Genomic DNA, 27,875 nt, shown 5'->3' on the forward strand with positions numbered 1-27,875 from the left:
TGCTGAGAAGCAGGAGTCCATAAACAGCCCAGGATGAAGGGAGGCAGTAAGCTCAAGGGTCCCGCAATCTTCCGCTGACACCCTCCTCTGGGGTCTCAGGTATTCATCCATCAGCCGGAGAGCCCTCGACGACTCACCAGACTGCATTCCCAACCCTCTGGGACCCGATTCCTGCACAGAGCCGTTTTCGGGAATGAAGTCGGAAGAGCCCTCTCCAGCGCCCTCCTCGCAGTCTCCCATCGCCTCCTCCTCCAGGGGGAGGCGACCACGGAGACGGCCTCGGGAGGCCCTTTGGGGGAGACTTTTCTCGGCCCGCAATGGTAGTCGGAGGCAGCCCTTTTCCTCAGACCAGGCCGGCTCTGCCTGCACCATGTTCCTTGCTTAGGCAGGCTGACAACCATGCCAGCCTGGCGCCCGAGCCAGCCCCTCGAGTGCGCATGCGCCAGTGGCCGGGCACCTGGCGCGAGTGCTGAGCCCTGGCTTGCGTCACAGTGAAGGTCTTCGTTGCCTGGCGACGAGTCCCTGCGGCTTAGCGGAGAGGGGGGACCTCTGTGATGGGCGTCGGTGTTGGGCTCCCGCCTGCGTTCTCTTGGGTATCCACGGTATATTCCCACCATCTAGGACAGGGCAGGGCAATCCAGCCTGAGGAAACATCCGGGTAAGGCCCAGGGATCCACCGCGAAATCCCTAACCATCCAAAAGGATCCGCGCCATGCGTCAAGCTTGCCTGGACCCAGTGGGGGTCAGTCTCCTTAAATGTTGCCCCTCCCCCCGCCCCGTGATTTCTGACTACAGCAGGCCTGTGTTCTCGGGGTGCTCTCTCCCGGGAGGGGCTTCCTGGCGGAGCAGAACCGCGCAGCCTGAGAAGGTGCCCGGAGGTGTATTTGTGCGGGATTGTTTCGAGTGTTGGCTGCCCGTGTGTGTAGGCGGCACTGTGTGTGTGTGTGTGTGTGTGTGTGTGTGTGTGTGTGTGTGTCTGTTTGTGTTTGTGCGGGCAGGCGCGCGCGTGCTTGTGTGTGGCTCTGCGCGCGCGTGTGTGTGTTTGGGCGTGTGTCTCTGTGGGCCTGTGTGCTGTGTGCCTGTACGTGGCGCCTGCCGATAGGAAGATGGCTCAAGCACTGCAGCCCTTATTTGTTTTTTCTTTTCGTGTACCCCTCCTGCCCCCGAGTCCACCGACCTTCTGGTCCGCCACTCTGTGAGGCTCTGCTTGGGTTCCGGAACTCCGTGTCCTTTGTTTTTTTCCGTGGTTCCTGTATCCGGGGTGAACTGTGGGACTGGCTGAGACTCGCAGGAGCCCTAAGCACCTCCCCCGCCGCAAAGCGGCAACTCTGCTAGCAAGGAAGAGGAGCACACCACCCCCGAGAACGGAAACCTCCGAGTGCCTCATTTTCCTGTGGCCAAGCCAGGGCCCGACCCTAGCAGTCCTGTGCGCAGGGCTCCTCGAATCCCCCTGGAATTCGGTTCCTAGCCGAGCAGCCGCTTCACGTCGTGAGGTCAGGAGGCGGGCACTCCTCCATCGTCTTGAGATTTCATTCCGGGGAAGGAGAGGTTGGGCAGCAGTTTGTTCAGATGGGGTGAGGATGCAGTCTGGTGAGGTGTGCGTGGGGTCCCCCACCTTCATCTGCTAAACAGGTGCCTCCAGATGAATACGGAAGGTACTTGCGACTCCACCCCCGCGTTCCCTTGGTGGCACTAGCGGTCCGCACCCTGGCCCGGTGCCCATGTGGGAGGACTCCAACGTGCTGGGGGTTCAGTTGGAGCACAATCCCCGGCCATTCTGGCCAGCTTTCGATTTAGGCTGTCATGCCGGGAAACACGTGGGAGTGGGATGCACTGAGGCTGGCTGGGATGTGGCCTGCATAGGGGCCTCCTCTTTTCCTGACTCCCACGCTTCTCGTGGGCCTAGGGTTTCCTGGGTCTGGCTCAAAGACTTCCACAGTCACCGTTTCCCTGTTCACGGAGGACGACCCTCATGGGGACCGTTGTACACGTGTTTCCTTCTAAACGCCGTCACGGTGCAAGGACTCGGCTGCTGTGATCCTTTTGGAAGAGTGAATTCCGGCGACATCTGCCCACAAGGAAACTCTGGTCCTCCCAGTTCTCTCAGAGTGCTGCGTGATTCCCGTAGGATGAGAAGCGGGCAACCGTGTCTGGCTTTTGCCTGGTCATCTAGGTTCATTTCATCTGCACGTCCATTGTCCTCGTGGAGGGGCTGTTGCTGGGTGGAACGGCCTCTCGCCTCGGATCTTTGGGCTGCCAGGAACTTCAGGGGGCACAAGGCTCTTGGAGTGGGCTGACTTCAGTCCAGGTCGTGGGTCGTGGTCTCTTTGTAGGGCCCGGGTTTGTCTGCACTCTGCTGGAGGCTCTTGATTCCTCTGGCAAGAGTCTGTGAACTTGACTTGGACCCCAGCACAAACCTTCTCGTTCTCCCAGGCGGGCCTTGCTTTTGTCTTGCTCTCACAGGGGATCCACAGTGCCCCTCAACAGCACTGGTGGACAACCACTTCAATCTTGCAATCGCCGCAGATGGCCTCTCAGACCCTATCTCCACCTCACGTGCCCCCATGGGATGCCAGTTCCAGGGGTGAGACCCCTTCTCCACTGTGTCCTTCCCTTGGTGGCAGTTCCCTTTTCTCTCCGACTGCCGTGCTGAGAAGCAGGAGTCCATAAACAGCCCAGGATGAAGGGAGGCAGTAAGCTCAAGGGTCCCGCAATCTTCCGCTGACACCCTCCTCTGGGGTCTCAGGTATTCATCCATCAGCCGGAGAGCCCTCAACGACTCACCAGACTGCATTCCCAACCCTCTGGGACCCGATTCCTGCACAGAGCCGTTTTCGGGAATGAAGTCGGAAGAGCCCTCTCCAGCGCCCTCCTCGCAGTCTCCCATCGCCTCCTCCTCCAGGGGGAGGCGACCACGGAGACGGCCTCGGGAGGCCCTTTGGGGGAGACTTTTCTCGGCCCGCAATGGTAGTCGGAGGCAGCCCTTTTCCTCAGACCAGGCCGGCTCTGCCTGCACCATGTTCCTTGCTTAGGCAGGCTGACAACCATGCCAGCCTGGCGCCCGAGCCAGCCCCTCGAGTGCGCATGCGCCAGTGGCCGGGCACCTGGCGCGAGTGCTGAGCCCTGGCTTGCGTCACAGTGAAGGTCTTCGTTGCCTGGCGACGAGTCCCTGCGGCTTAGCGGAGAGGGGGGACCTCTGTGATGGGCGTCGGTGTTGGGCTCCCGCCTGCGTTCTCTTGGGTATCCACGGTATATTCCCACCATCTAGGACAGGGCAGGGCAATCCAGCCTGAGGAAACATCCGGGTAAGGCCCAGGGATCCACCGCGAAATCCCTAACCATCCAAAAGGATCCGCGCCATGCGTCAAGCTTGCCTGGACCCAGTGGGGGTCAGTCTCCTTAAATGTTGCCCCCTCCCCCCGCCCCGTGATTTCTGACTACAGCAGGCCTGTGTTCTCGGGGTGCTCTCTCCCGGGAGGGGCTTCCTGGCGGAGCAGAACCGCGCAGCCTGAGAAGGTGCCCGGAGGTGTATTTGTGCGGGATTGTTTCGAGTGTTGGCTGCCCGTGTGTGTAGGCGGCACTGTGTGTGTGTGTGTGTGTGTGTGTGTGTGTGTGTGTGTGTGTGTGTCTGTTTGTGTTTGTGCGGGCAGGCGCGCGCGTGCTTGTGTGTGGCTCTGCGCGCGCGTGTGTGTGTTTGGGCGTGTGTCTCTGTGGGCCTGTGTGCTGTGTGCCTGTACGTGGCGCCTGCCGATAGGAAGATGGCTCAAGCACTGCAGCCCTTATTTGTTTTTTCTTTTCGTGTACCCCTCCTGCCCCCGAGTCCACCGACCTTCTGGTCCGCCACTCTGTGAGGCTCTGCTTGGGTTCCGGAACTCCGTGTCCTTTGTTTTTTTCCGTGGTTCCTGTATCCGGGGTGAACTGTGGGACTGGCTGAGACTCGCAGGAGCCCTAAGCACCTCCCCCGCCGCAAAGCGGCAACTCTGCTAGCAAGGAAGAGGAGCACACCACCCCCGAGAACCGAAACCTCCGAGTGCCTCATTTTCCTGTGGCCAAGCCAGGGCCCGACCCTAGCAGTCCTGTGCGCAGGGCTCCTCGAATCCCCCTGGAATTCGGTTCCTAGCCGAGCAGCCGCTTCACGTCGTGAGGTCAGGAGGCGGGCACTCCTCCATCGTCTTGAGATTTCATTCCGGGGACGGAGAGGTTGGGCAGCAGTTTGTTCAGATGGGGTGAGGATGCAGTCTGGTGAGGTGTGCGTGGGGTCCCCCACCTTCATCTGCTAAACAGGTGCCTCCAGATGAATACGGAAGGTACTTGCGACTCCACCCCCGCGTTCCCTTGGTGGCACTAGCGGTCCGCACCCTGGCCCGGTGCCCATGTGGGAGGACTCCAACGTGCTGGGGGTTCAGTTGGAGCACAATCCCCGGCCATTCTGGCCAGCTTTCGATTTAGGCTGTCATGCCGGGAAACACGTGGGAGTGGCATGCACTGAGGCTGGCTGGGATGTGGCCTGCATAGGGGCCTCCTCTTTTCCTGACTCCCACGCTTCTCGTGGGCCTAGGGTTTCCTGGGTCTGGCTCAAAGACTTCCACAGTCACCGTTTCCCTGTTCACGGAGGACGACCCTCATGGGGACCGTTGTACACGTGTTTCCTTCTAAACGCCGTCACGGTGCAAGGACTCGGCTGCTGTGATCCTTTTGGAAGAGTGAATTCCGGCGACATCTGCCCACAAGGAAACTCTGGTCCTCCCAGTTCTCTCAGAGTGCTGCGTGATTCCCGTAGGATGAGAAGCGGGCAACCGTGTCTGGCTTTTGCCTGGTCATCTAGGTTCATTTCATCTGCACGTCCATTGTCCTCGTGGAGGGGCTGTTGCTGGGTGGAACGGCCTCTCGCCTCGGATCTTTGGGCTGCCAGGAACTTCAGGGGGCACAAGGCTCTTGGAGTGGGCTGACTTCAGTCCAGGTCGTGGGTCGTGGTCTCTTTGTAGGGCCCGGGTTTGTCTGCACTCTGCTGGAGGCTCTTGATTCCTCTGGCAAGAGTCCGTGAACTTGACTTGGACTCCAGCACAAACCTTCTCGTTCTCCCAGGCGGGCCTTGCTTTTGTCTTGCTCTCACAGGGGATCCACAGTGCCCCTCAACAGCACTGGTGGACAACCACTTCAATCTTGCAATCGCCGCAGATGGCCTCTGAGACCCTCTCTCCACCTCACGTGCCCCCATGGGATGCCAGTTCCAGGGGTGAGACCCCTTCTCCACTGTGTCCTTCCCTTGGTGGCAGTTCCCTTTTCTCTCCGACTGCCGTGCTGAGAAGCAGGAGTCCATAAACAGCCCAGGATGAAGGGAGGCAGTAAGCTCAAGGGTCCCGCAATCTTCCGCTGACACCCTCCTCTGGGGTCTCAGGTATTCATCCATCAGCCGGAGAGCCCTCGACGACTCACCAGACTGCATTCCCAACCCTCTGGGACCCGATTCCTGCACAGAGCCGTTTTCGGGAATGAAGTCGGAAGAGCCCTCTCCAGCGCCCTCCTCGCAGTCTCCCATCGCCTCCTCCTCCAGGGGGAGGCGACCACGGAGACGGCCTCGGGAGGCCCTTTGGGGGAGACTTTTCTCGGCCCGCAATGGTAGTCGGAGGCAGCCCTTTTCCTCAGACCAGGCCGGCTCTGCCTGCACCATGTTCCTTGCTTAGGCAGGCTGACAACCATGCCAGCCTGGCGCCCGAGCCAGCCCCTCGAGTGCGCATGCGCCAGTGGCCGGGCACCTGGCGCGAGTGCTGAGCCCTGGCTTGCGTCACAGTGAAGGTCTTCGTTGCCTGGCGACGAGTCCCTGCGGCTTAGCGGAGAGGGGGGACCTCTGTGATGGGCGTCGGTGTTGGGCTCCCGCCTGCGTTCTCTTGGGTATCCACGGTATATTCCCACCATCTAGGACAGGGCAGGGCAATCCAGCCTGAGGAAACATCCGGGTAAGGCCCAGGGATCCACCGCGAAATCCCTAACCATCCAAAAGGATCCGCGCCATGCGTCAAGCTTGCCTGGACCCAGTGGGGGTCAGTCTCCTTAAATGTTGCCCCTCCCCCCGCCCCGTGATTTCTGACTACAGCAGGCCTGTGTTCTCGGGGTGCTCTCTCCCGGGAGGGGCTTCCTGGCGGAGCAGAACCGCGCAGCCTGAGAAGGTGCCCGGAGGTGTATTTGTGCGGGATTGTTTCGAGTGTTGGCTGCCCGTGTGTGTAGGCGGCACTGTGTGTGTGTGTGTGTGTGTGTGTGTGTGTGTGTGTGTGTGTCTGTTTGTGTTTGTGCGGGCAGGCGCGCGCGTGCTTGTGTGTGGCTCTGCGCGCGCGTGTGTGTGTTTGGGCGTGTGTCTCTGTGGGCCTGTGTGCTGTGTGCCTGTACGTGGCGCCTGCCGATAGGAAGATGGCTCAAGCACTGCAGCCCTTATTTGTTTTTTCTTTTCGTGTACCCCTCCTGCCCCCGAGTCCACCGACCTTCTGGTCCGCCACTCTGTGAGGCTCTGCTTGGGTTCCGGAACTCCGTGTCCTTTGTTTTTTTCCGTGGTTCCTGTATCCGGGGTGAACTGTGGGACTGGCTGAGACTCGCAGGAGCCCTAAGCACCTCCCCCGCCGCAAAGCGGCAACTCTGCTAGCAAGGAAGAGGAGCACACCACCCCCGAGAACGGAAACCTCCGAGTGCCTCATTTTCCTGTGGCCAAGCCAGGGCCCGACCCTAGCAGTCCTGTGCGCAGGGCTCCTCGAATCCCCCTGGAATTCGGTTCCTAGCCGAGCAGCCGCTTCACGTCGTGAGGTCAGGAGGCGGGCACTCCTCCATCGTCTTGAGATTTCATTCCGGGGAAGGAGAGGTTGGGCAGCAGTTTGTTCAGATGGGGTGAGGATGCAGTCTGGTGAGGTGTGCGTGGGGTCCCCCACCTTCATCTGCTAAACAGGTGCCTCCAGATGAATACGGAAGGTACTTGCGACTCCACCCCCGCGTTCCCTTGGTGGCACTAGCGGTCCGCACCCTGGCCCGGTGCCCATGTGGGAGGACTCCAACGTGCTGGGGGTTCAGTTGGAGCACAATCCCCGGCCATTCTGGCCAGCTTTCGATTTAGGCTGTCATGCCGGGAAACACGTGGGAGTGGGATGCACTGAGGCTGGCTGGGATGTGGCCTGCATAGGGGCCTCCTCTTTTCCTGACTCCCACGCTTCTCGTGGGCCTAGGGTTTCCTGGGTCTGGCTCAAAGACTTCCACAGTCACCGTTTCCCTGTTCACGGAGGACGACCCTCATGGGGACCGTTGTACACGTGTTTCCTTCTAAACGCCGTCACGGTGCAAGGACTCGGCTGCTGTGATCCTTTTGGAAGAGTGAATTCCGGCGACATCTGCCCACAAGGAAACTCTGGTCCTCCCAGTTCTCTCAGAGTGCTGCGTGATTCCCGTAGGATGAGAAGCGGGCAACCGTGTCTGGCTTTTGCCTGGTCATCTAGGTTCATTTCATCTGCACGTCCATTGTCCTCGTGGAGGGGCTGTTGCTGGGTGGAACGGCCTCTCGCCTCGGATCTTTGGGCTGCCAGGAACTTCAGGGGGCACAAGGCTCTTGGAGTGGGCTGACTTCAGTCCAGGTCGTGGGTCGTGGTCTCTTTGTAGGGCCCGGGTTTGTCTGCACTCTGCTGGAGGCTCTTGATTCCTCTGGCAAGAGTCTGTGAACTTGACTTGGACCCCAGCACAAACCTTCTCGTTCTCCCAGGCGGGCCTTGCTTTTGTCTTGCTCTCACAGGGGATCCACAGTGCCCCTCAACAGCACTGGTGGACAACCACTTCAATCTTGCAATCGCCGCAGATGGCCTCTCAGACCCTATCTCCACCTCACGTGCCCCCATGGGATGCCAGTTCCAGGGGTGAGACCCCTTCTCCACTGTGTCCTTCCCTTGGTGGCAGTTCCCTTTTCTCTCCGACTGCCGTGCTGAGAAGCAGGAGTCCATAAACAGCCCAGGATGAAGGGAGGCAGTAAGCTCAAGGGTCCCGCAATCTTCCGCTGACACCCTCCTCTGGGGTCTCAGGTATTCATCCATCAGCCGGAGAGCCCTCAACGACTCACCAGACTGCATTCCCAACCCTCTGGGACCCGATTCCTGCACAGAGCCGTTTTCGGGAATGAAGTCGGAAGAGCCCTCTCCAGCGCCCTCCTCGCAGTCTCCCATCGCCTCCTCCTCCAGGGGGAGGCGACCACGGAGACGGCCTCGGGAGGCCCTTTGGGGGAGACTTTTCTCGGCCCGCAATGGTAGTCGGAGGCAGCCCTTTTCCTCAGACCAGGCCGGCTCTGCCTGCACCATGTTCCTTGCTTAGGCAGGCTGACAACCATGCCAGCCTGGCGCCCGAGCCAGCCCCTCGAGTGCGCATGCGCCAGTGGCCGGGCACCTGGCGCGAGTGCTGAGCCCTGGCTTGCGTCACAGTGAAGGTCTTCGTTGCCTGGCGACGAGTCCCTGCGGCTTAGCGGAGAGGGGGGACCTCTGTGATGGGCGTCGGTGTTGGGCTCCCGCCTGCGTTCTCTTGGGTATCCACGGTATATTCCCACCATCTAGGACAGGGCAGGGCAATCCAGCCTGAGGAAACATCCGGGTAAGGCCCAGGGATCCACCGCGAAATCCCTAACCATCCAAAAGGATCCGCGCCATGCGTCAAGCTTGCCTGGACCCAGTGGGGGTCAGTCTCCTTAAATGTTGCCCCCTCCCCCCGCCCCGTGATTTCTGACTACAGCAGGCCTGTGTTCTCGGGGTGCTCTCTCCCGGGAGGGGCTTCCTGGCGGAGCAGAACCGCGCAGCCTGAGAAGGTGCCCGGAGGTGTATTTGTGCGGGATTGTTTCGAGTGTTGGCTGCCCGTGTGTGTAGGCGGCACTGTGTGTGTGTGTGTGTGTGTGTGTGTGTGTGTGTGTGTGTGTGTGTGTGTCTGTTTGTGTTTGTGCGGGCAGGCGCGCGCGTGCTTGTGTGTGGCTCTGCGCGCGCGTGTGTGTGTTTGGGCGTGTGTCTCTGTGGGCCTGTGTGCTGTGTGCCTGTACGTGGCGCCTGCCGATAGGAAGATGGCTCAAGCACTGCAGCCCTTATTTGTTTTTTCTTTTCGTGTACCCCTCCTGCCCCCGAGTCCACCGACCTTCTGGTCCGCCACTCTGTGAGGCTCTGCTTGGGTTCCGGAACTCCGTGTCCTTTGTTTTTTTCCGTGGTTCCTGTATCCGGGGTGAACTGTGGGACTGGCTGAGACTCGCAGGAGCCCTAAGCACCTCCCCCGCCGCAAAGCGGCAACTCTGCTAGCAAGGAAGAGGAGCACACCACCCCCGAGAACGGAAACCTCCGAGTGCCTCATTTTCCTGTGGCCAAGCCAGGGCCCGACCCTAGCAGTCCTGTGCGCAGGGCTCCTCGAATCCCCCTGGAATTCGGTTCCTAGCCGAGCAGCCGCTTCACGTCGTGAGGTCAGGAGGCGGGCACTCCTCCATCGTCTTGAGATTTCATTCCGGGGACGGAGAGGTTGGGCAGCAGTTTGTTCAGATGGGGTGAGGATGCAGTCTGGTGAGGTGTGCGTGGGGTCCCCCACCTTCATCTGCTAAACAGGTGCCTCCAGATGAATACGGAAGGTACTTGCGACTCCACCCCCGCGTTCCCTTGGTGGCACTAGCGGTCCGCACCCTGGCCCGGTGCCCATGTGGGAGGACTCCAACGTGCTGGGGGTTCAGTTGGAGCACAATCCCCGTCCATTCTGGCCAGCTTTCGATTTAGGCTGTCATGCCGGGAAACACGTGGGAGTGGGATGCACTGAGGCTGGCTGGGATGTGGCCTGCATAGGGGCCTCCTCTTTTCCTGACTCCCACGCTTCTCGTGGGCCTAGGGTTTCCTGGGTCTGGCTCAAAGACTTCCACAGTCACCGTTTCCCTGTTCACGGAGGACGACCCTCATGGGGACCGTTGTACACGTGTTTCCTTCTAAACGCCGTCACGGTGCAAGGACTCGGCTGCTGTGATCCTTTTGGAAGAGTGAATTCCGGCGACATCTGCCCACAAGGAAACTCTGGTCCTCCCAGTTCTCTCAGAGTGCTGCGTGATTCCCGTAGGATGAGAAGCGGGCAACCGTGTCTGGCTTTTGCCTGGTCATCTAGGTTCATTTCATCTGCACGTCCATTGTCCTCGTGGAGGGGCTGTTGCTGGGTGGAACGGCCTCTCGCCTCGGATCTTTGGGCTGCCAGGAACTTCAGGGGGCACAAGGCTCTTGGAGTGGGCTGACTTCAGTCCAGGTCGTGGGTCGTGGTCTCTTTGTAGGGCCCGGGTTTGTCTGCACTCTGCTGGAGGCTCTTGATTCCTCTGGCAAGAGTCTGTGAACTTGACTTGGACCCCAGCACAAACCTTCTCGTTCTCCCAGGCGGGCCTTGCTTTTGTCTTGCTCTCACAGGGGATCCACAGTGCCCCTCAACAGCACTGGTGGACAACCACTTCAATCTTGCAATCGCCGCAGATGGCCTCTCAGACCCTATCTCCACCTCACGTGCCCCCATGGGATGCCAGTTCCAGGGGTGAGACCCCTTCTCCACTGTGTCCTTCCCTTGGTGGCAGTTCCCTTTTCTCTCCGACTGCCGTGCTGAGAAGCAGGAGTCCATAAACAGCCCAGGATGAAGGGAGGCAGTAAGCTCAAGGGTCCCGCAATCTTCCGCTGACACCCTCCTCTGGGGTCTCAGGTATTCATCCATCAGCCGGAGAGCCCTCAACGACTCACCAGACTGCATTCCCAACCCTCTGGGACCCGATTCCTGCACAGAGCCGTTTTCGGGAATGAAGTCGGAAGAGCCCTCTCCAGCGCCCTCCTCGCAGTCTCCCATCGCCTCCTCCTCCAGGGGGAGGCGACCACGGAGACGGCCTCGGGAGGCCCTTTGGGGGAGACTTTTCTCGGCCCGCAATGGTAGTCGGAGGCAGCCCTTTTCCTCAGACCAGGCCGGCTCTGCCTGCACCATGTTCCTTGCTTAGGCAGGCTGACAACCATGCCAGCCTGGCGCCCGAGCCAGCCCCTCGAGTGCGCATGCGCCAGTGGCCGGGCACCTGGCGCGAGTGCTGAGCCCTGGCTTGCGTCACAGTGAAGGTCTTCGTTGCCTGGCGACGAGTCCCTGCGGCTTAGCGGAGAGGGGGGACCTCTGTGATGGGCGTCGGTGTTGGGCTCCCGCCTGCGTTCTCTTGGGTATCCACGGTATATTCCCACCATCTAGGACAGGGCAGGGCAATCCAGCCTGAGGAAACATCCGGGTAAGGCCCAGGGATCCACCGCGAAATCCCTAACCATCCAAAAGGATCCGCGCCATGCGTCAAGCTTGCCTGGACCCAGTGGGGGTCAGTCTCCTTAAATGTTGCCCCCTCCCCCCGCCCCGTGATTTCTGACTACAGCAGGCCTGTGTTCTCGGGGTGCTCTCTCCCGGGAGGGGCTTCCTGGCGGAGCAGAACCGCGCAGCCTGAGAAGGTGCCCGGAGGTGTATTTGTGCGGGATTGTTTCGAGTGTTGGCTGCCCGTGTGTGTAGGCGGCACTGTGTGTGTGTGTGTGTGTGTGTGTGTGTGTGTGTGTGTGTGTGTGTGTGTCTGTTTGTGTTTGTGCGGGCAGGCGCGCGCGTGCTTGTGTGTGGCTCTGCGCGCGCGTGTGTGTGTTTGGGCGTGTGTCTCTGTGGGCCTGTGTGCTGTGTGCCTGTACGTGGCGCCTGCCGATAGGAAGATGGCTCAAGCACTGCAGCCCTTATTTGTTTTTTCTTTTCGTGTACCCCTCCTGCCCCCGAGTCCACCGACCTTCTGGTCCGCCACTCTGTGAGGCTCTGCTTGGGTTCCGGAACTCCGTGTCCTTTGTTTTTTTCCGTGGTTCCTGTATCCGGGGTGAACTGTGGGACTGGCTGAGACTCGCAGGAGCCCTAAGCACCTCCCCCGCCGCAAAGCGGCAACTCTGCTAGCAAGGAAGAGGAGCACACCACCCCCGAGAACGGAAACCTCCGAGTGCCTCATTTTCCTGTGGCCAAGCCAGGGCCCGACCCTAGCAGTCCTGTGCGCAGGGCTCCTCGAATCCCCCTGGAATTCGGTTCCTAGCCGAGCAGCCGCTTCACGTCGTGAGGTCAGGAGGCGGGCACTCCTCCATCGTCTTGAGATTTCATTCCGGGGACGGAGAGGTTGGGCAGCAGTTTGTTCAGATGGGGTGAGGATGCAGTCTGGTGAGGTGTGCGTGGGGTCCCCCACCTTCATCTGCTAAACAGGTGCCTCCAGATGAATACGGAAGGTACTTGCGACTCCACCCCCGCGTTCCCTTGGTGGCACTAGCGGTCCGCACCCTGGCCCGGTGCCCATGTGGGAGGACTCCAACGTGCTGGGGGTTCAGTTGGAGCACAATCCCCGTCCATTCTGGCCAGCTTTCGATTTAGGCTGTCATGCCGGGAAACACGTGGGAGTGGGATGCACTGAGGCTGGCTGGGATGTGGCCTGCATAGGGGCCTCCTCTTTTCCTGACTCCCACGCTTCTCGTGGGCCTAGGGTTTCCTGGGTCTGGCTCAAAGACTTCCACAGTCACCGTTTCCCTGTTCACGGAGGACGACCCTCATGGGGACCGTTGTACACGTGTTTCCTTCTAAACGCCGTCACGGTGCAAGGACTCGGCTGCTGTGATCCTTTTGGAAGAGTGAATTCCGGCGACATCTGCCCACAAGGAAACTCTGGTCCTCCCAGTTCTCTCAGAGTGCTGCGTGATTCCCGTAGGATGAGAAGCGGGCAACCGTGTCTGGCTTTTGCCTGGTCATCTAGGTTCATTTCATCTGCACGTCCATTGTCCTCGTGGAGGGGCTGTTGCTGGGTGGAACGGCCTCTCGCCTCGGATCTTTGGGCTGCCAGGAACTTCAGGGGGCACAAGGCTCTTGGAGTGGGCTGACTTCAGTCCAGGTCGTGGGTCGTGGTCTCTTTGTAGGGCCCGGGTTTGTCTGCACTCTGCTGGAGGCTCTTGATTCCTCTGGCAAGAGTCCGTGAACTTGACTTGGACTCCAGCACAAACCTTCTCGTTCTCCCAGGCGGGCCTTGCTTTTGTCTTGCTCTCACAGGGGATCCACAGTGCCCCTCAACAGCACTGGTGGACAACCACTTCAATCTTGCAATCGCCGCAGATGGCCTCTCAGACCCTCTCTCCACCTCACGTGCCCCCATGGGATGCCAGTTCCAGGGGTGAGACCCCTTCTCCACTGTGTCCTTCCCTTGGTGGCAGTTCCCTTTTCTCTCCGACTGCCGTGCTGAGAAGCAGGAGTCCATAAACAGCCCAGGATGAAGGGAGGCAGTAAGCTCAAGGGTCCCGCAATCTTCCGCTGACACCCTCCTCTGGGGTCTCAGGTATTCATCCATCAGCCGGAGAGCCCTCGACGACTCACCAGACTGCATTCCCAACCCTCTGGGACCCGATTCCTGCACAGAGCCGTTTTCGGGAATGAAGTCGGAAGAGCCCTCTCCAGCGCCCTCCTCGCAGTCTCCCATCGCCTCCTCCTCCAGGGGGAGGCGACCACGGAGACGGCCTCGGGAGGCCCTTTGGGGGAGACTTTTCTCGGCCCGCAATGGTAGTCGGAGGCAGCCCTTTTCCTCAGACCAGGCCGGCTCTGCCTGCACCATGTTCCTTGCTTAGGCAGGCTGACAACCATGCCAGCCTGGCGCCCGAGCCAGCCCCTCGAGTGCACATGCGCCAGTGGCCGGGCACCTGGCGCGAGTGCTGAGCCCTGGCTTGCGTCACAGTGAAGGTCTTCGTTGCCTGGCGACGAGTCCCTGCGGCTTAGCGGAGAGGGGGGACCTCTGTGATGGGCGTCGGTGTTGGGCTCCCGCCTGCGTTCTCTTGGGTATCCACGGTATATTCCCACCATCTAGGACAGGGCAGGGCAATCCAGCCTGAGGAAACATCCGGGTAAGGCCCAGGGATCCACCGCGAAATCCCTAACCATCCAAAAGGATCCGCGCCATGCGTCAAGCTTGCCTGGACCCAGTGGGGGTCAGTCTCCTTAAATGTTGCCCCCTCCCCCCGCCCCGTGATTTCTGACTACAGCAGGCCTGTGTTCTCGGGGTGCTCTCTCCCGGGAGGGGCTTCCTGGCGGAGCAGAACCGCGCAGCCTGAGAAGGTGCCCGGAGGTGTATTTGTGCGGGATTGTTTCGAGTGTTGGCTGCCCGTGTGTGTAGGCGGCACTGTGTGTGTGTGTGTGTGTGTGTGTGTGTGTCTGTTTGTGTTTGTGCGGGCAGGCGCGCGCGTGCTTGTGTGTGGCTCTGCGCGCGCGTGTGTGTGTTTGGGCGTGTGTCTCTGTGGGCCTGTGTGCTGTGTGCCTGTACGTGGCGCCTGCCGATAGGAAGATGGCTCAAGCACTGCAGCCCTTATTTGTTTTTTCTTTTCGTGTACCCCTCCTGCCCCCGAGTCCACCGACCTTCTGGTCCGCCACTCTGTGAGGCTCTGCTTGGGTTCCGGAACTCCGTGTCCTTTGTTTTTTTCCGTGGTTCCTGTATCCGGGGTGAACTGTGGGACTGGCTGAGACTCGCAGGAGCCCTAAGCACCTCCCCCGCCGCAAAGCGGCAACTCTGCTAGCAAGGAAGAGGAGCACACCACCCCCGAGAACGGAAACCTCCGAGTGCCTCATTTTCCTGTGGCCAAGCCAGGGCCCGACCCTAGCAGTCCTGTGCGCAGGGCTCCTCGAATCCCCCTGGAATTCGGTTCCTAGCCGAGCAGCCGCTTCACGTCGTGAGGTCAGGAGGCGGGCACTCCTCCATCGTCTTGAGATTTCATTCCGGGGACGGAGAGGTTGGGCAGCAGTTTGTTCAGATGGGGTGAGGATGCAGTCTGGTGAGGTGTGCGTGGGGTCCCCCACCTTCATCTGCTAAACAGGTGCCTCCAGATGAATACGGAAGGTACTTGCGACTCCACCCCCGCGTTCCCTTGGTGGCACTAGCGGTCCGCACCCTGGCCCGGTGCCCATGTGGGAGGACTCCAACGTGCTGGGGGTTCAGTTGGAGCACAATCCCCGGCCATTCTGGCCAGCTTTCGATTTAGGCTGTCATGCCGGGAAACACGTGGGAGTGGGATGCACTGAGGCTGGCTGGGATGTGGCCTGCATAGGGGCCTCCTCTTTTCCTGACTCCCACGCTTCTCGTGGGCCTAGGGTTTCCTGGGTCTGGCTCAAAGACTTCCACAGTCACCGTTTCCCTGTTCACGGAGGACGACCCTCATGGGGACCGTTGTACACGTGTTTCCTTCTAAACGCCGTCACGGTGCAAGGACTCGGCTGCTGTGATCCTTTTGGAAGAGTGAATTCCGGCGACATCTGCCCACAAGGAAACTCTGGTCCTCCCAGTTCTCTCAGAGTGCTGCGTGATTCCCGTAGGATGAGAAGCGGGCAACCGTGTCTGGCTTTTGCCTGGTCATCTAGGTTCATTTCATCTGCACGTCCATTGTCCTCGTGGAGGGGCTGTTGCTGGGTGGAACGGCCTCTCGCCTCGGATCTTTGGGCTGCCAGGAACTTCAGGGGGCACAAGGCTCTTGGAGTGGGCTGACTTCAGTCCAGGTCGTGGGTCGTGGTCTCTTTGTAGGGCCCGGGTTTGTCTGCACTCTGCTGGAGGCTCTTGATTCCTCTGGCAAGAGTCCGTGAACTTGACTTGGACTCCAGCACAAACCTTCTCGTTCTCCCAGGCGGGCCTTGCTTTTGTCTTGCTCTCACAGGGGATCCACAGTGCCCCTCAACAGCACTGGTGGACAACCACTTCAATCTTGCAATCGCCGCAGATGGCCTCTGAGACCCTCTCTCCACCTCACGTGCCCCCATGGGATGCCAGTTCCAGGGGTGAGACCCCTTCTCCACTGTGTCCTTCCCTTGGTGGCAGTTCCCTTTTCTCTCCGACTGCCGTGCTGAGAAGTAGGAGTCCATAAACAGCCCAGGATGAAGGGAGGCAGTAAGCTCAAGGGTCCCGCAATCTTCCGCTGACACCCTCCTCTGGGGTCTCAGGTATTCATCCATCAGCCGGAGAGCCCTCGACGACTCACCAGACTGCATTCCCAACCCTCTGGGACCCGATTCCTGCACAGAGCCGTTTTCGGGAATGAAGTCGGAAGAGCCCTCTCCAGCGCCCTCCTCGCAGTCTCCCATCGCCTCCTCCTCCAGGGGGAGGCGACCACGGAGACGGCCTCGGGAGGCCCTTTGGGGGAGACTTTTCTCGGCCCGCAATGGTAGTCGGAGGCAGCCCTTTTCCTCAGACCAGGCCGGCTCTGCCTGCACCATGTTCCTTGCTTAGGCAGGCTGACAACCATGCCAGCCTGGCGCCCGAGCCAGCCCCTCGAGTGCGCATGCGCCAGTGGCCGGGCACCTGGCGCGAGTGCTGAGCCCTGGCTTGCGTCACAGTGAAGGTCTTCGTTGCCTGGCGACGAGTCCCTGCGGCTTAGCGGAGAGGGGGGACCTCTGTGATGGGCGTCGGTGTTGGGCTCCCGCCTGCGTTCTCTTGGGTATCCACGGTATATTCCCACCATCTAGGACAGGGCAGGGCAATCCAGCCTGAGGAAACATCCGGGTAAGGCCCAGGGATCCACCGCGAAATCCCTAACCATCCAAAAGGATCCGCGCCATGCGTCAAGCTTGCCTGGACCCAGTGGGGGTCAGTCTCCTTAAATGTTGCCCCCTCCCCCCGCCCCGTGATTTCTGACTACAGCAGGCCTGTGTTCTCGGGGTGCTCTCTCCCGGGAGGGGCTTCCTGGCGGAGCAGAACCGCGCAGCCTGAGAAGGTGCCCGGAGGTGTATTTGTGCGGGATTGTTTCGAGTGTTGGCTGCCCGTGTGTGTAGGCGGCACTGTGTGTGTGTGTGTGTGTGTGTGTGTGTGTGTGTGTGTGTGTGTCTGTTTGTGTTTGTGCGGGCAGGCGCGCGCGTGCTTGTGTGTGGCTCTGCGCGCGCGTGTGTGTGTTTGGGCGTGTGTCTCTGTGGGCCTGTGTGCTGTGTGCCTGTACGTGGCGCCTGCCGATAGGAAGATGGCTCAAGCACTGCAGCCCTTATTTGTTTTTTCTTTTCGTGTACCCCTCCTGCCCCCGAGTCCACCGACCTTCTGGTCCGCCACTCTGTGAGGCTCTGCTTGGGTTCCGGAACTCCGTGTCCTTTGTTTTTTTCCGTGGTTCCTGTATCCGGGGTGAACTGTGGGACTGGCTGAGACTCGCAGGAGCCCTAAGCACCTCCCCCGCCGCAAAGCGGCAACTCTGCTAGCAAGGAAGAGGAGCACACCACCCCCGAGAACGGAAACCTCCGAGTGCCTCATTTTCCTGTGGCCAAGCCAGGGCCCGACCCTAGCAGTCCTGTGCGCAGGGCTCCTCGAATCCCCCTGGAATTCGGTTCCTAGCCGAGCAGCCGCTTCACGTCGTGAGGTCAGGAGGCGGGCACTCCTCCATCGTCTTGAGATTTCATTCCGGGGACGGAGAGGTTGGGCAGCAGTTTGTTCAGATGGGGTGAGGATGCAGTCTGGTGAGGTGTGCGTGGGGTCCCCCACCTTCATCTGCTAAACAGGTGCCTCCAGATGAATACGGAAGGTACTTGCGACTCCACCCCCGCGTTCCCTTGGTGGCACTAGCGGTCCGCACCCTGGCCCGGTGCCCATGTGGGAGGACTCCAACGTGCTGGGGGTTCAGTTGGAGCACAATCCCCGTCCATTCTGGCCAGCTTTCGATTTAGGCTGTCATGCCGGGAAACACGTGGGAGTGGGATGCACTGAGGCTGGCTGGGATGTGGCCTGCATAGGGGCCTCCTCTTTTCCTGACTCCCACGCTTCTCGTGGGCCTAGGGTTTCCTGGGTCTGGCTCAAAGACTTCCACAGTCACCGTTTCCCTGTTCACGGAGGACGACCCTCATGGGGACCGTTGTACACGTGTTTCCTTCTAAACGCCGTCACGGTGCAAGGACTCGGCTGCTGTGATCCTTTTGGAAGAGTGAATTCCGGCGACATCTGCCCACAAGGAAACTCTGGTCCTCCCAGTTCTCTCAGAGTGCTGCGTGATTCCCGTAGGATGAGAAGCGGGCAACCGTGTCTGGCTTTTGCCTGGTCATCTAGGTTCATTTCATCTGCACGTCCATTGTCCTCGTGGAGGGGCTGTTGCTGGGTGGAACGGCCTCTCGCCTCGGATCTTTGGGCTGCCAGGAACTTCAGGGGGCACAAGGCTCTTGGAGTGGGCTGACTTCAGTCCAGGTCGTGGGTCGTGGTCTCTTTGTAGGGCCCGGGTTTGTCTGCACTCTGCTGGAGGCTCTTGATTCCTCTGGCAAGAGTCCGTGAACTTGACTTGGACTCCAGCACAAACCTTCTCGTTCTCCCAGGCGGGCCTTGCTTTTGTCTTGCTCTCACAGGGGATCCACAGTGCCCCTCAACAGCACTGGTGGACAACCACTTCAATCTTGCAATCGCCGCAGATGGCCTCTGAGACCCTCTCTCCACCTCACGTGCCCCCATGGGATGCCAGTTCCAGGGGTGAGACCCCTTCTCCACTGTGTCCTTCCCTTGGTGGCAGTTCCCTTTTCTCTCCGACTGCCGTGCTGAGAAGCAGGAGTCCATAAACAGCCCAGGATGAAGGGAGGCAGTAAGCTCAAGGGTCCCGCAATCTTCCGCTGACACCCTCCTCTGGGGTCTCAGGTATTCATCCATCAGCCGGAGAGCCCTCAACGACTCACCAGACTGCATTCCCAACCCTCTGGGACCCGATTCCTGCACAGAGCCGTTTTCGGGAATGAAGTCGGAAGAGCCCTCTCCAGCGCCCTCCTCGCAGTCTCCCATCGCCTCCTCCTCCAGGGGGAGGCGACCACGGAGACGGCCTCGGGAGGCCCTTTGGGGGAGACTTTTCTCGGCCCGCAATGGTAGTCGGAGGCAGCCCTTTTCCTCAGACCAGGCCGGCTCTGCCTGCACCATGTTCCTTGCTTAGGCAGGCTGACAACCATGCCAGCCTGGCGCCCGAGCCAGCCCCTCGAGTGCGCATGCGCCAGTGGCCGGGCACCTGGCGCGAGTGCTGAGCCCTGGCTTGCGTCACAGTGAAGGTCTTCGTTGCCTGGCGACGAGTCCCTGCGGCTTAGCGGAGAGGGGGGACCTCTGTGATGGGCGTCGGTGTTGGGCTCCCGCCTGCGTTCTCTTGGGTATCCACGGTATATTCCCACCATCTAGGACAGGGCAGGGCAATCCAGCCTGAGGAAACATCCGGGTAAGGCCCAGGGATCCACCGCGAAATCCCTAACCATCCAAAAGGATCCGCGCCATGCGTCAAGCTTGCCTGGACCCAGTGGGGGTCAGTCTCCTTAAATGTTGCCCCCTCCCCCCGCCCCGTGATTTCTGACTACAGCAGGCCTGTGTTCTCGGGGTGCTCTCTCCCGGGAGGGGCTTCCTGGCGGAGCAGAACCGCGCAGCCTGAGAAGGTGCCCGGAGGTGTATTTGTGCGGGATTGTTTCGAGTGTTGGCTGCCCGTGTGTGTAGGCGGCACTGTGTGTGTGTGTGTGTGTGTGTGTGTGTGTGTGTGTGTGTGTGTGTGTCTGTTTGTGTTTGTGCGGGCAGGCGCGCGCGTGCTTGTGTGTGGCTCTGCGCGCGCGTGTGTGTGTTTGGGCGTGTGTCTCTGTGGGCCTGTGTGCTGTGTGCCTGTACGTGGCGCCTGCCGATAGGAAGATGGCTCAAGCACTGCAGCCCTTATTTGTTTTTTCTTTTCCTGTACCCCTCCTGCCCCCGAGTCCACCGACCTTCTGGTCCGCCACTCTGTGAGGCTCTGCTTGGGTTCCGGAACTCCGTGTCCTTTGTTTTTTTCCGTGGTTCCTGTATCCGGGGTGAACTGTGGGACTGGCTGAGACTCGCAGGAGCCCTAAGCACCTCCCCCGCCGCAAAGCGGCAACTCTGCTAGCAAGGAAGAGGAGCACACCACCCCCGAGAACGGAAACCTCCGAGTGCCTCATTTTCCTGTGGCCAAGCCAGGGCCCGACCCTAGCAGTCCTGTGCGCAGGGCTCCTCGAATCCCCCTGGAATTCGGTTCCTAGCCGAGCAGCCGCTTCACGTCGTGAGGTCAGGAGGCGGGCACTCCTCCATCGTCTTGAGATTTCATTCCGGGGACGGAGAGGTTGGGCAGCAGTTTGTTCAGATGGGGTGAGGATGCAGTCTGGTGAGGTGTGCGTGGGGTCCCCCACCTTCATCTGCTAAACAGGTGCCTCCAGATGAATACGGAAGGTACTTGCGACTCCACCCCCGCGTTCCCTTGGTGGCACTAGCGGTCCGCACCCTGGCCCGGTGCCCATGTGGGAGGACTCCAACGTGCTGGGGGTTCAGTTGGAGCACAATCCCCGTCCATTCTGGCCAGCTTTCGATTTAGGCTGTCATGCCGGGAAACACGTGGGAGTGGGATGCACTGAGGCTGGCTGGGATGTGGCCTGCATAGGGGCCTCCTCTTTTCCTGACTCCCACGCTTCTCGTGGGCCTAGGGTTTCCTGGGTCTGGCTCAAAGACTTCCACAGTCACCGTTTCCCTGTTCACGGAGGACGACCCTCATGGGGACCGTTGTACACGTGTTTCCTTCTAAACGCCGTCACGGTGCAAGGACTCGGCTGCTGTGATCCTTTTGGAAGAGTGAATTCCGGCGACATCTGCCCACAAGGAAACTCTGGTCCTCCCAGTTCTCTCAGAGTGCTGCGTGATTCCCGTAGGATGAGAAGCGGGCAACCGTGTCTGGCTTTTGCCTGGTCATCTAGGTTCATTTCATCTGCACGTCCATTGTCCTCGTGGAGGGGCTGTTGCTGGGTGGAACGGCCTCTCGCCTCGGATCTTTGGGCTGCCAGGAACTTCAGGGGGCACAAGGCTCTTGGAGTGGGCTGACTTCAGTCCAGGTCGTGGGTCGTGGTCTCTTTGTAGGGCCCGGGTTTGTCTGCACTCTGCTGGAGGCTCTTGATTCCTCTGGCAAGAGTCCGTGAACTTGACTTGGACTCCAGCACAAACCTTCTCGTTCTCCCAGGCGGGCCTTGCTTTTGTCTTGCTCTCACAGGGGATCCACAGTGCCCCTCAACAGCACTGGTGGACAACCACTTCAATCTTGCAATCGCCGCAGATGGCCTCTGAGACCCTCTCTCCACCTCACGTGCCCCCATGGGATGCCAGTTCCAGGGGTGAGACCCCTTCTCCACTGTGTCCTTCCCTTGGTGGCAGTTCCCTTTTCTCTCCGACTGCCGTGCTGAGAAGCAGGAGTCCATAAACAGCCCAGGATGAAGGGAGGCAGTAAGCTCAAGGGTCCCGCAATCTTCCGCTGACACCCTCCTCTGGGGTCTCAGGTATTCATCCATCAGCCGGAGAGCCCTCAACGACTCACCAGACTGCATTCCCAACCCTCTGGGACCCGATTCCTGCACAGAGCCGTTTTCGGGAATGAAGTCGGAAGAGCCCTCTCCAGCGCCCTCCTCGCAGTCTCCCATCGCCTCCTCCTCCAGGGGGAGGCGACCACGGAGACGGCCTCGGGAGGCCCTTTGGGGGAGACTTTTCTCGGCCCGCAATGGTAGTCGGAGGCAGCCCTTTTCCTCAGACCAGGCCGGCTCTGCCTGCACCATGTTCCTTGCTTAGGCAGGCTGACAACCATGCCAGCCTGGCGCCCGAGCCAGCCCCTCGAGTGCGCATGCGCCAGTGGCCGGGCACCTGGCGCGAGTGCTGAGCCCTGGCTTGCGTCACAGTGAAGGTCTTCGTTGCCTGGCGACGAGTCCCTGCGGCTTAGCGGAGAGGGGGGACCTCTGTGATGGGCGTCGGTGTTGGGCTCCCGCCTGCGTTCTCTTGGGTATCCACGGTATATTCCCACCATCTAGGACAGGGCAGGGCAATCCAGCCTGAGGAAACATCCGGGTAAGGCCCAGGGATCCACCGCGAAATCCCTAACCATCCAAAAGGATCCGCGCCATGCGTCAAGCTTGCCTGGACCCAGTGGGGGTCAGTCTCCTTAAATGTTGCCCCCTCCCCCCGCCCCGTGATTTCTGACTACAGCAGGCCTGTGTTCTCGGGGTGCTCTCTCCCGGGAGGGGCTTCCTGGCGGAGCAGAACCGCGCAGCCTGAGAAGGTGCCCGGAGGTGTATTTGTGCGGGATTGTTTCGAGTGTTGGCTGCCCGTGTGTGTAGGCGGCACTGTGTGTGTGTGTGTGTGTGTGTGTGTGTGTGTGTGTGTGTGTGTGTCTGTTTGTGTTTGTGCGGGCAGGCGCGCGCGTGCTTGTGTGTGGCTCTGCGCGCGCGTGTGTGTGTTTGGGCGTGTGTCTCTGTGGGCCTGTGTGCTGTGTGCCTGTACGTGGCGCCTGCCGATAGGAAGATGGCTCAAGCACTGCAGCCCTTATTTGTTTTTTCTTTTCGTGTACCCCTCCTGCCCCCGAGTCCACCGACCTTCTGGTCCGCCACTCTGTGAGGCTCTGCTTGGGTTCCGGAACTCCGTGTCCTTTGTTTTTTTCCGTGGTTCCTGTATCCGGGGTGAACTGTGGGACTGGCTGAGACTCGCAGGAGCCCTAAGCACCTCCCCCGCCGCAAAGCGGCAACTCTGCTAGCAAGGAAGAGGAGCACACCACCCCCGAGAACGGAAACCTCCGAGTGCCTCATTTTCCTGTGGCCAAGCCAGGGCCCGACCCTAGCAGTCCTGTGCGCAGGGCTCCTCGAATCCCCCTGGAATTCGGTTCCTAGCCGAGCAGCCGCTTCACGTCGTGAGGTCAGGAGGCGGGCACTCCTCCATCGTCTTGAGATTTCATTCCGGGGACGGAGAGGTTGGGCAGCAGTTTGTTCAGATGGGGTGAGGATGCAGTCTGGTGAGGTGTGCGTGGGGTCCCCCACCTTCATCTGCTAAACAGGTGCCTCCAGATGAATACGGAAGGTACTTGCGACTCCACCCCCGCGTTCCCTTGGTGGCACTAGCGGTCCGCACCCTGGCCCGGTGCCCATGTGGGAGGACTCCAACGTGCTGGGGGTTCAGTTGGAGCACAATCCCCGGCCATTCTGGCCAGCTTTCGATTTAGGCTGTCATGCCGGGAAACACGTGGGAGTGGGATGCACTGAGGCTGGCTGGGATGTGGCCTGCATAGGGGCCTCCTCTTTTCCTGACTCCCACGCTTCTCGTGGGCCTAGGGTTTCCTGGGTCTGGCTCAAAGACTTCCACAGTCACCGTTTCCCTGTTCACGGAGGACGACCCTCATGGGGACCGTTGTACACGTGTTTCCTTCTAAACGCCGTCACGGTGCAAGGACTCGGCTGCTGTGATCCTTTTGGAAGAGTGAATTCCGGCGACATCTGCCCACAAGGAAACTCTGGTCCTCCCAGTTCTCTCAGAGTGCTGCGTGATTCCCGTAGGATGAGAAGCGGGCAACCGTGTCTGGCTTTTGCCTGGTCATCTAGGTTCATTTCATCTGCACGTCCATTGTCCTCGTGGAGGGGCTGTTGCTGGGTGGAACGGCCTCTCGCCTCGGATCTTTGGGCTGCCAGGAACTTCAGGGGGCACAAGGCTCTTGGAGTGGGCTGACTTCAGTCCAGGTCGTGGGTCGTGGTCTCTTTGTAGGGCCCGGGTTTGTCTGCACTCTGCTGGAGGCTCTTGATTCCTCTGGCAAGAGTCCGTGAACTTGACTTGGACTCCAGCACAAACCTTCTCGTTCTCCCAGGCGGGCCTTGCTTTTGTCTTGCTCTCACAGGGGATCCACAGTGCCCCTCAACAGCACTGGTGGACAACCACTTCAATCTTGCAATCGCCGCAGATGGCCTCTGAGACCCTCTCTCCACCTCACGTGCCCCCATGGGATGCCAGTTCCAGGGGTGAGACCCCTTCTCCACTGTGTCCTTCCCTTGGTGGCAGTTCCCTTTTCTCTCCGACTGCCGTGCTGAGAAGCAGGAGTCCATAAACAGCCCAGGATGAAGGGAGGCAGTAAGCTCAAGGGTCCCGCAATCTTCCGCTGACACCCTCCTCTGGGGTCTCAGGTATTCATCCATCAGCCGGAGAGCCCTCGACGACTCACCAGACTGCATTCCCAACCCTCTGGGACCCGATTCCTGCACAGAGCCGTTTTCGGGAATGAAGTCGGAAGAGCCCTCTCCAGCGCCCTCCTCGCAGTCTCCCATCGCCTCCTCCTCCAGGGGGAGGCGACCACGGAGACGGCCTCGGGAGGCCCTTTGGGGGAGACTTTTCTCGGCCCGCAATGGTAGTCGGAGGCAGCCCTTTTCCTCAGACCAGGCCGGCTCTGCCTGCACCATGTTCCTTGCTTAGGCAGGCTGACAACCATGCCAGCCTGGCGCCCGAGCCAGCCCCTCGAGTGCGCATGCGCCAGTGGCCGGGCACCTGGCGCGAGTGCTGAGCCCTGGCTTGCGTCACAGTGAAGGTCTTCGTTGCCTGGCGACGAGTCCCTGCGGCTTAGCGGAGAGGGGGGACCTCTGTGATGGGCGTCGGTGTTGGGCTCCCGCCTGCGTTCTCTTGGGTATCCACGGTATATTCCCACCATCTAGGACAGGGCAGGGCAATCCAGCCTGAGGAAACATCCGGGTAAGGCCCAGGGATCCACCGCGAAATCCCTAACCATCCAAAAGGATCCGCGCCATGCGTCAAGCTTGCCTGGACCCAGTGGGGGTCAGTCTCCTTAAATGTTGCCCCCTCCCCCAGCCCCGTGATTTCTGACTACAGCAGGCCTGTGTTCTCGGGGTGCTCTCTCCCGGGAGGGGCTTCCTGGCGGAGCAGAACCGCGCAGCCTGAGAAGGTGCCCGGAGGTGTATTTGTGAGGGATTGTTTCGAGTGTTGGCTGCCCGTGTGTGTAGGCGGCACTGTGTGTGTGTGTGTGTGTGTGTGTGTGTGTGTGTGTGTGTGTGTGTCTGTTTGTGTTTGTGCGGGCAGGCGCGCGCGTGCTTGTGTGTGGCTCTGCGCGCGCGTGTGTGTGTTTGGGCGTGTGTCTCTGTGGGCCTGTGTGCTGTGTGCCTGTACGTGGCGCCTGCCGATAGGAAGATGGCTCAAGCACTGCAGCCCTTATTTGTTTTTTCTTTTCGTGTACCCCTCCTGCCCCCGAGTCCACCGACCTTCTGGTCCGCCACTCTGTGAGGCTCTGCTTGGGTTCCGGAACTCCGTGTCCTTTGTTTTTTTCCGTGGTTCCTGTATCCGGGGTGAACTGTGGGACTGGCTGAGACTCGCAGGAGCCCTAAGCACCTCCCCCGCCGCAAAGCGGCAACTCTGCTAGCAAGGAAGAGGAGCACACCACCCCCGAGAACCGAAACCTCCGAGTGCCTCATTTTCCTGTGGCCAAGCCAGGGCCCGACCCTAGCAGTCCTGTGCGCAGGGCTCCTCGAATCCCCCTGGAATTCGGTTCCTAGCCGAGCAGCCGCTTCACGTCGTGAGGTCAGGAGGCGGGCACTCCTCCATCGTCTTGAGATTTCATTCCGGGGAAGGAGAGGTTGGGCAGCAGTTTGTTCAGATGGGGTGAGGATGCAGTCTGGTGAGGTGTGCGTGGGGTCCCCCACCTTCATCTGCTAAACAGGTGCCTCCAGATGAATACGGAAGGTACTTGCGACTCCACCCCCGCGTTCCCTTGGTGGCACTAGCGGTCCGCACCCTGGCCCGGTGCCCATGTGGGAGGACTCCAACGTGCTGGGGGTTCAGTTGGAGCACAATCCCCGGCCATTCTGGCCAGCTTTCGATTTAGGCTGTCATGCCGGGAAACACGTGGGAGTGGCATGCACTGAGGCTGGCTGGGATGTGGCCTGCATAGGGGCCTCCTCTTTTCCTGACTCCCACGCTTCTCGTGGGCCTAGGGTTTCCTGGGTCTGGCTCAAAGACTTCCACAGTCACCGTTTCCCTGTTCACGGAGGACGACCCTCATGGGGACCGTTGTACACGTGTTTCCTTCTAAACGCCGTCACGGTGCAAGGACTCGGCTGCTGTGATCCTTTTGGAAGAGTGAATTCCGGCGACATCTGCCCACAAGGAAACTCTGGTCCTCCCAGTTCTCTCAGAGTGCTGCGTGATTCCCGTAGGATGAGAAGCGGGCAACCGTGTCTGGCTTTTGCCTGGTCATCTAGGTTCATTTCATCTGCACGTCCATTGTCCTCGTGGAGGGGCTGTTGCTGGGTGGAACGGCCTCTCGCCTCGGATCTTTGGGCTGCCAGGAACTTCAGGGGGCACAAGGCTCTTGGAGTGGGCTGACTTCAGTCCAGGTCGTGGGTCGTGGTCTCTTTGTAGGGCCCGGGTTTGTCTGCACTCTGCTGGAGGCTCTTGATTCCTCTGGCAAGAGTCCGTGAACTTGACTTGGACTCCAGCACAAACCTTCTCGTTCTCCCAGGCGGGCCTTGCTTTTGTCTTGCTCTCACAGGGGATCCACAGTGCCCCTCAACAGCACTGGTGGACAACCACTTCAATCTTGCAATCGCCGCAGATGGCCTCTGAGACCCTCTCTCCACCTCACGTGCCCCCATGGGATGCCAGTTCCAGGGGTGAGACCCCTTCTCCACTGTGTCCTTCCCTTGGTGGCAGTTCCCTTTTCTCTCCGACTGCCGTGCTGAGAAGCAGGAGTCCATAAACAGCCCAGGATGAAGGGAGGCAGTAAGCTCAAGGGTCCCGCAATCTTCCGCTGACACCCTCCTCTGGGGTCTCAGGTATTCATCCATCAGCCGGAGAGCCCTCGACGACTCACCAGACTGCATTCCCAACCCTCTGGGACCCGATTCCTGCACAGAGCCGTTTTCGGGAATGAAGTCGGAAGAGCCCTCTCCAGCGCCCTCCTCGCAGTCTCCCATCGCCTCCTCCTCCAGGGGGAGGCGACCACGGAGACGGCCTCGGGAGGCCCTTTGGGGGAGACTTTTCTCGGCCCGCAATGGTAGTCGGAGGCAGCCCTTTTCCTCAGACCAGGCCGGCTCTGCCTGCACCATGTTCCTTGCTTAGGCAGGCTGACAACCATGCCAGCCTGGCGCCCGAGCCAGCCCCTCGAGTGCGCATGCGCCAGTGGCCGGGCACCTGGCGCGAGTGCTGAGCCCTGGCTTGCGTCACAGTGAAGGTCTTCGTTGCCTGGCGACGAGTCCCTGCGGCTTAGCGGAGAGGGGGGACCTCTGTGATGGGCGTCGGTGTTGGGCTCCCGCCTGCGTTCTCTTGGGTATCCACGGTATATTCCCACCATCTAGGACAGGGCAGGGCAATCCAGCCTGAGGAAACATCCGGGTAAGGCCCAGGGATCCACCGCGAAATCCCTAACCATCCAAAAGGATCCGCGCCATGCGTCAAGCTTGCCTGGACCCAGTGGGGGTCAGTCTCCTTAAATGTTGCACCCTCCCCCCGCCCCGTGATTTCTGACTACAGCAGGCCTGTGTTCTCGGGGTGCTCTCTCCCGGGAGGGGCTTCCTGGCGGAGCAGAACCGCGCAGCCTGAGAAGGTGCCCGGAGGTGTATTTGTGCGGGATTGTTTCGAGTGTTGGCTGCCCGTGTGTGTAGGCGGCACTGTGTGTGTGTGTGTGTGTGTGTGTGTGTGTGTGTGTGTGTCTGTTTGTGTTTGTGCGGGCAGGCGCGCGCGTGCTTGTGTGTGGCTCTGCGCGCGCGTGTGTGTGTTTGGGCGTGTGTCTCTGTGGGCCTGTGTGCTGTGTGCCTGTACGTGGCGCCTGCCGATAGGAAGATGGCTCAAGCACTGCAGCCCTTATTTGTTTTTTCTTTTCGTGTACCCCTCCTGCCCCCGAGTCCACCGACCTTCTGGTCCGCCACTCTGTGAGGCTCTGCTTGGGTTCCGGAACTCCGTGTCCTTTGTTTTTTTCCGTGGTTCCTGTATCCGGGGTGAACTGTGGGACTGGCTGAGACTCGCAGGAGCCCTAAGCACCTCCCCCGCCGCAAAGCGGCAACTCTGCTAGCAAGGAAGAGGAGCACACCACCCCCGAGAACGGAAACCT

This window comes from Macaca fascicularis, chromosome 3, assembly GCF_037993035.2.
Source record: "Macaca fascicularis isolate 582-1 chromosome 3, T2T-MFA8v1.1".
NCBI classification, from domain to species: domain Eukaryota; kingdom Metazoa; phylum Chordata; class Mammalia; order Primates; family Cercopithecidae; genus Macaca; species Macaca fascicularis.